Here is a 7,993-nt window from a genome sequence, read left to right as displayed (position 1 = left end):
AACATTTATTTAGTAAACACCCTGCAGGGCATATTAAAAAAAAAAAACTGGACAAAAAAAGTGGGAACCAAACGTTTTTGCTCTTAGAGACAAGTAAGATTTATTATTTCATTTTGTCAGAGAATAAAAAATGAAACATGACTGGTCACCATTAGGGATGAGCTTTGGGTTTGAGTCAGAAATGGGCTTGAGGTAAACCTAAGTCGTATGCGAACTAATGCGACAGTTAGCCTGCCCTCCATTAACTATAATGAAAGTGCACTGCAAGGACCTTTGAACTTTGCTCAGCTGCATTAAAATAGCCAGTAAAGATGTCTTATGTGGTAGCTTCCTTACTATAAAAGGTGTGTGTGTCGGGGACGACAATGAAGCAACCTTAGTGTCAATGTACTGGAAGTTGTAGGGAAAGGAAACTGTTAAACTGCATAGGGAGATATTTAGGGTCAGTTAGGAATTGTAAGTTATTTCTAATTGCTAGCTGTTTGGGCAATATACCCCTTTGCTGTCTTTTCTTTCTTATTATCTGGGACTTTTTTATTTGACTTTTTAGTTAGCCAACGCTCCAAACTCACTCCCGTGATGGACTACAATCTAAATACAAATTAGTAAACTAAACATGAGACTGTGAGATTGTAGTCCACGAGAGCGAGCTTGGAGTGGTGGCTACTTTACAACACACAGGGACCATGGGGAACAAAAGTAGCCACCCTCTAGAAGGAAGGACAGTGTCAGCCTGAGGTCAGAGATGATTTGGGGATCTACAGCTGGGTGATACACAAATAGATACAGTTTTATTAATAGTTAAGGTACTTGAGTGCATTTTTAAGATTTAACTGGAGCTGGAGTTTATTGTCACTTTAAATGTTGATGAGCGTTTGACTCCCTGAACTCCTCTAGTATCTGTAAACAAATCCAAATCTAATTTTTTATCCCAGTCAATAATGTTTACAAATAAAACTGATAATATACGTTTATTTTCTTATGTAATTTTTAAATACTAAAAAGGGAGAGAGCCTTTTTTTATGTGGCTTAAAGGGCAACATGGAAGATACACTAATACTTCAAAACACATGCTTGGGGTTGCCATAAATCTGCATGTATTTATGAGTACATTTGAATCTTTCAAAACAAGTGAAACAAAACTGCATGGGGTTTTCCTAACACCAACAGGGTTATTCACAAAAGGGTGAAGAGTTTGGAGAAGGCAGGAGAAGTGAACAATCTAGGCAAAAGTAGCTGATTTGGAAAAATTCTCCAATTCAGCACACTTTCCAGTTCAGCTATGCTGCCCTAGATCCTTGGTTCTCAACTGGTGGGTCGTGACCCAAAAGTGGGTCGCGACCCCATGTCCAGTGGGTCGCCACATGCCTTCCACTTTTCTAGGTGAGAGGATCCTCAGCCTCCCCCTAGCGCAGCACTGTTAGTTCTCGCACCGAACAGCCATTCAAAAATATGATGCCCGGTGCCGAGTATCGACTTGAGGTGGGGCTATGGCCGCAAGTGAGCTCCATCCATACGTGCATTGCTTCTGGCTCATCACATTCTGGCTCCCTGCACCTCTACGGGCGAGCACGGGAGCTTTACAAGCAATGCACATATGGATGGAGCACCATCACAGCACAGCAGACCATACTGGACCACAGGTTGAGGATCCACTCCAATTTCCGTAATGGCAACCCAAACGCACCGCCCACCCTCAGTTTGATCGATTGCACCGGAAAGCGCAGTACAGCAGCATGGAACATTGCAATGCAACTTGGGTCGCGACCTAATGATCAAGGACAGATGTGGGTCCTGAGGTTACACAGGTTGAGAACCACTGCCCTAGATTGTTTACTTCTCCTGCCCTCTCCAAACTCTTCAACCTTTTGTGAATAACCCTGTTAGACCTTTATCCAGGCATGCAGCTTGGGTAGCCAGAAAAGGGATGGCAGCAAGAGTGCGAACCCCCTTCTTGTGCCATACCAAGCTGCATGCCTTTCAACTTTGGGGGTACATTGTGAGAGGGATGGGGGCGTCAAAGCCTCCCATCTCTTGCAAGGTACTTTGTCCCAGTGTTGAGGGAAAAGAACCTTTTCCTCACAGGCTGTCTCCCCCCCCCCCCAAAAAAAAAGTTAGTGGTTTGGTGGTACGTATAGCAATCTGGAAGCCACCTTTATAAAAGGATGCCCCCCTCAGATATCTACCCCCTCACTGGGGAATAAATACAGGGGTACATTAGTACCCATTATTACTTATTCACACCCCAAAAAATTTAATAAACACTCAGATACCTTAAAAAATATAAATTCATCATCAATCAGACAGATATGTGATGCATGTCCTATCTGGGCATTTGTGGTTTTGATTTATTCTAGGGCTTATCAATCGCTATGGATTTCTATGCTACCATGTTATGTTAAGATATATTTGTTTATTTAACATATTTTTCTTGCTAGCTGCTCCCATACCCCTCCCTTGACATTGTTCCTTTCCTGATAACATTTCTTCTTTCTGTATGACCACGTGCAATGTGTTCTGTTTCACCATTAACATTGTATTTTGGAAAGAAAAATCAATAACTGTGTAGAAAGTACACATATAAAATCCCCAAAGTCAACAAAGTATGCTTCAAAGACAGAGAAGTACGTCTCCTTCCTGGATTGTTGTACATACAGAGATGAAATTAAGTAATTTTGACCTGCATATCCTGTTCAGCCAGAAAAAATATATATTTGTGGTATTGGCTGTAACTTACCTGAGAAATATATATTTTTTTTCTCAGAGAGTTACAGTAAACTAATTTCAAGGTGAACTCTTTGCTTATTTTTTTCTTCCATTTAGCCTTGAGTCATTTTTAACAGAATTGTAAAGCAATAGTCAGTACTCAAACAAAGGAGGAGATGAGACAAAGCAAATGAGTTTCAAACTGATTTTGGGTAAAAGTGCCTCTCAAGAGAAAAGTGGTCCAATATTGAAATATTTTATTTAAAAACAATACTAAAAATGATTTCCTACCTTCTTCTTCCAACTTTATTCTATCCTGCCTTCTTCTTCCAACTCTTATGTTATCTGAAGATTTTCCAATATAATTAAAAATTAAAAACTGACAGCATCAGAAATACATTGGGGTCTATTCACTAAGCTGCCGCAGGCAGCCGAGTGAATGACCGACCTAAAGCAAAGTGAGCCGAACGCTGTTTGGCTATTCGCTTCAGTCTGGTACGGCTGATTTCAGCCGTATATCGGCTGAAATCAGCCGTACATCGGCTGAGCATGTTCGGCCGACCCGAAGTGCAGAAGGAGTTCGACTCATTCGTTCCAACATCTGCATCAGCTAAGCCAAACCTCCGGCAGGCTACTCACTGCTGTTCGGTCTATTCTTATAGATGCCGAACAGCAGTGAGTGAATAGCCGAATGCCGCTGAGCGGCATTCGGCTCGGCTGTTCTGCTCGGTCCCTCTGTGGTACCGAGCAGAACAGAAAAATAGTTTAAAAAGTAGAAAAAAATAAATAGAAAACGATTGTGCAGAGCTAGCAATGACAGCTAGCTCCGCCCAACAGTTTTCTATTGGCCGGCGGTTCTGCTGCCGTAAAAAAAAAAAGAAAAAACCTCTCCCGGGCGCTCTGGGAGTCTCCCGTTCCCGGCCGCCAAGGAGAGAAACACTGATTTTTCTTTTTTTTTCTTTATTATGACACGGAGCCGTGTCATACAAAAATAGAGCCGTGAATAGAAAAAAAATAAAGAAAAAAAATTTGGACATAGGAATGCATTGCAATATGATTCCTATTGGCTATTTCAATTTGCAATAGCCAATAGCAAACTAGCTATTGTACCCGCCCTCTGCTGTCAATCAGTAGTGGGGACCTGATGGAGAACTGCAGCAGAGGGCGGGTGCAATGCATGTTTGCTATTGCAAATTGAAATAGCCAATAGGAATCTAGCAATGCATTCCTATGGCCAAAAATTTTAGCTGGTAACCAGGGACGCTGATCTCTCTGCAAGTGGCCGGAGCCAGCCGTAAGATCACGGCTGGTTCTGCCCAGCTGTCAGAAGCAGGCTGTCGGCCGGCCGCTCGGCCAGCTTCTGCTTTCAGCGCGGCTCGGCCGAGCCGAGGCATATGCGTTCGGCTCGACTGAGCCGCTCGGCCAAGTTCGGGAGCTGTACGGGCTATAGTGAATAGCCCGTACAGCAGCCCTTCGGTTCTACTGAACCGAAGGGGTCCTGGGGCCGAAGCTAGCCGAAGGGGGGCTGAAGTTACGGCTATATCCTTTGGCTGCTTCGTGAATAGACCCCATTCACTTTGCAACCCTCCTCTGTTTATACTCTAGCATGTTTCGCTCCATAAATGAATAAAGGCTCTGTTCCCTAATTTCTAAATTCCACCTACTGTCTGCTCTCTTTATTCTGCCACTTCAGATTGCAACTTCATGTATCATTTATTATTTACCTTAACAATTCTTTTTTTACCTATACTGACATTTTCCTCTTATAATTCAAAAATACAGTCACAACACCAAAAAAAACAAAAAACAAAACAAAACAATTTTTGGCCCATTTAGCCCTTTCTAGCTTTTGCCTTGTTTCACTCTTTCCCCTATAATCCAAACTACCCAATCAACACTTATACTGGCTTTTAACCGCCTCCCGGCTGGCCATTGTATAAAAAACGTCCTGTTAGCCACTCCCAATCGCGCGCGAGCAGGAAAGTGCCACAATTTCAAAACAGGCAGCTTGTATAACGTGCCGTTCTGTGTGCCCCTCCGCAGCGCCGCCTCCCGCTGGTCCCGAGCACAGATGTGCCCGGTGCGAGCCCGGGACCAGCATGGTGGCTCTGTGTCAGGGGATCAGAGGGGGATTGGTACACGATCTCCCTCTTACCCCTGATTATGGAGACCCCTCTTTATGGAGACCCCTGATGTCTCCATAAGGAGGACCTGTCACATCCTCTTTGCTATCACATAGGGGGGTTTCTTAGCCCCCTATGTGATAACAATAAATTTAAGCGGAAAAAAAAATAGGAAAAAAATAAATTTAAAGTTACACATGAAAATTTTTTTAAAAAAAACCCCTTTTTTAAAAAGTCCCCACCGATACATACACGCATGCAAACATGCGTCGGTTGTGAAAACTTTTTTTTTCAAAATGTTCTGTAATTTTTCCTTAATATAGTAAAAAATTTAAATCCCAGTGGTGATTAAATACCACCAAAAGAAGGCTATATCTGTCCCCCAAAAATGGTATAGAATTAATTTAAGTACAGCGTTGCATGACGGAATAAATGTCAGTCAAAGTACTGCAGCGCTGAATACTAAAAAATGGCCTGGCCAGGAAGCGGGTGTAAATACCTGGTCAGCAAGGGATTAAACCCTTTTGTTCCACTGTCATTGGCCACGCTAAAGTTACCAAAAATATACTGACTTCCAGGTTAATATGCTGTTACTCTATAATCATTTTTTCAGCCTTTTACATTGATGACATTTACTGCCAGGCTTCTTTAGAAACTAAGGATCTTATACTTTCTTGTATTTTCTCTTACCATCTGGATTAACATTTTTCTGATTTCTATCTTTGGATGACCCTATAATCTGGCTGCTAGCTTAAAATATTCTCAGCGATTGATCTCGCACTGTGTGTGCCTTTACCAGCAGGCAAAATACCTTCTCCCAACCTAAACATAGGGGTCTATTCACGAAGCTGCCGAAGGATCTAGCCGTAGCTTCGGCCGATCCTTCGGCTAGCTTCGGCCCCAGGACCCCTTCGGTTCAGTAGTACCAAACCAAAAGGCTGCTGTACGGGCTATTTACTATAGCCCGTACAGCTCCCGAACGTGGCCGAGCGGCTCAGTCGAGCCGAACGCATATGCACCGGCTCGGCTGAGCCGTGCTGAAAGCCGAAGAGGGACCGAGCAGAACATCTGAGCCGAATGCCGCTCGGCGGCATTTGGCTATTCACTCACTGCTGTTCGGCATCTTTAACTACCTTCCGTCCATGGCCGTTTGTGAACGGCCGGACGGATGTCTGCTAGGAGTGGGAGGGCGTCTTGAGTTTGAAATGCATTGCTACATTACTATTGGCTATTTCAATTTGCAATAGCCAATAGTAAACTAGCATTGTACCCGCCCTCTGCTGCAGTTCTCCATCAGGTCCATCAGCAGAGGGCGGGTACAATGCTAGTTTACTATTGGCTATTGCAAATTGAAATAGCCAATAGTAATGTAGCAATGCATTTCAAGGGGAATTTTTTTTTTTCTATTCTGACATCGCTACGTGTCAGAATGAAGAAAAAAAAAAGACACAGCAGTGTTTCTCTGAGGGACCGAGCAGAACAGCCGCTCAGCGGCATTCGGCTATTCACTCACTGCTGTTCTGTATCTATGAGAATAGGCCGAACAGCAGCGAGTAGCCTGCCGGAGGTTCAGCTCAGCTGATCCAGATGTTGAATCGGCTGAGTTGAATTCCTTCTGCACTTCTGGTCGGCCGAACATGCTCAGACCCGAAGCCAGCCGCAGCAAGCCGATGTACGGCTGATTTCAGTCAGTGTACAGCTGAAATCAGCCGTACAAGCCTGAAGTGAACAGCCGAACAGTGTTCGGCTCACTTCACTTGGGGTCGGTTATTCACTCGGCTGACTTCGGCAGCTTTGTGAATAACCCTCATAGTGCTTTTGACTATGACATCATACATAGGCTAATTTACCAACAAATGTAGCTGGTTACGCAGTACATGCTTCGGCATCCAAGTGGTGGTGTATTTAGAGTCAAAATTGCATTTTCTATCATTTTTAGGGCTATCTTACATCTGCTAGGCATGTTGAATGCACATTTTATGAAGGAACAATACAGTCTTGCCCAGCCTTGCATAGTGATATCCTTGAATTAAACAAATTCTCAAAGGAAACACTGCACTCTCAAAAATAGTTTATAATCTCCCCACCTTAGTAATAAATTCATTTACGCTATGGGTGTGTTTTCCTTTGTCTCTGTGGGAATTGAATGCCATTGCATGCATTCCAGATAAAAGGTACCGACAACCAGGAGTTGAATCATGGGATCCTGTTGACAACAGTTGTGGATTATTACTATGTGCAATTGACCTTTTATATTTAGAGGTCCAGCTGTTCTGGTGGGTCTGTCATCTGAAAGGTGGTGGAGCATGATTCACTAGGTGTAGCACTGAAGAACAAAGCCTTGTGGGCATATGAACAGTGGATGTGAGATATGGTTACACTGTATAAAGACTATATTTGTTTCATCACATAGTGGAAGTGGTGGATGTAAATTTATCATGAGGACATTTTGTTGGTTTATGGAGTTTTTTGGAAAGTGATTTATTTGGTTTCTAGGACAGAATCACATGACATATGTTACATATTGGAAAGCGCTGTTTGGTTTTGATATATGGTATTTTTGAATCGACTCTGAAAAACACAACCTGATCTATTTATAAATATTTTCACACTAGATGTACACAATGTTAATGTAAGATTCACACATTTTTCTAATTAAATTAAATCAGAAATTTTATGAATCCTGGGTCAAAGTTTTCTGAATCTTGTGTGAAAACATTTATAAATAGACCCCTTAAGTTATATGCAAAATAAAAAAATACATTAATGCAATAAATCTCTGCAACACAGGCACCTTCCCCCATGTTTTATCCCTATAAAGACCCTGCAAGTAAAGTACAATGTTGTTTTGCCAGAAATGCACTCGGCCCCTAAGTCCCCTTGTGGCCTGACAACATAATGCATTTTTATGGACTGTATGGTGCCAGCCCTGGCCGCTTGTCTTTTGCTAAAACTCAAACCCACCTCTATCCTATTTTCCTCCACATATGAGTTAATCATGCTGTAGTTCCAAGATAACTGGGAGGCCTAATTGGATTCCTTAAGATTGCACAGACTAGACACAGAACAGCTCTAAATTTCTGACATGATCAAAAGGTATTTGTTTGCACTTAGTGAAAAGATAAAATAACACACAAACACATTGGGGGGGAGGGGGGGGGGGA

General features: G+C 42.7%; 1 protein-coding gene across 1 annotated transcript in view; it reads left to right on the top strand.

Annotated features, from left to right (window-relative positions):
- Positions 1 to 7,993, top strand: part of ITPR3 (inositol 1,4,5-trisphosphate receptor type 3) — a 218,399-nt gene that overhangs the window by 44,193 nt on the left and 166,213 nt on the right. The gene's annotated exons all lie outside the window — the stretch shown is intronic.

The sequence above is a fragment of the Nanorana parkeri genome, unplaced genomic scaffold (genome assembly GCF_000935625.1).
Source record: "Nanorana parkeri isolate BGI_ZX_2015 unplaced genomic scaffold, ASM93562v1 scaffold252, whole genome shotgun sequence".
Lineage (NCBI taxonomy): Eukaryota > Metazoa > Chordata > Amphibia > Anura > Dicroglossidae > Nanorana > Nanorana parkeri.
This window is presented reverse-complemented; position numbering and strand designations above follow the sequence as displayed.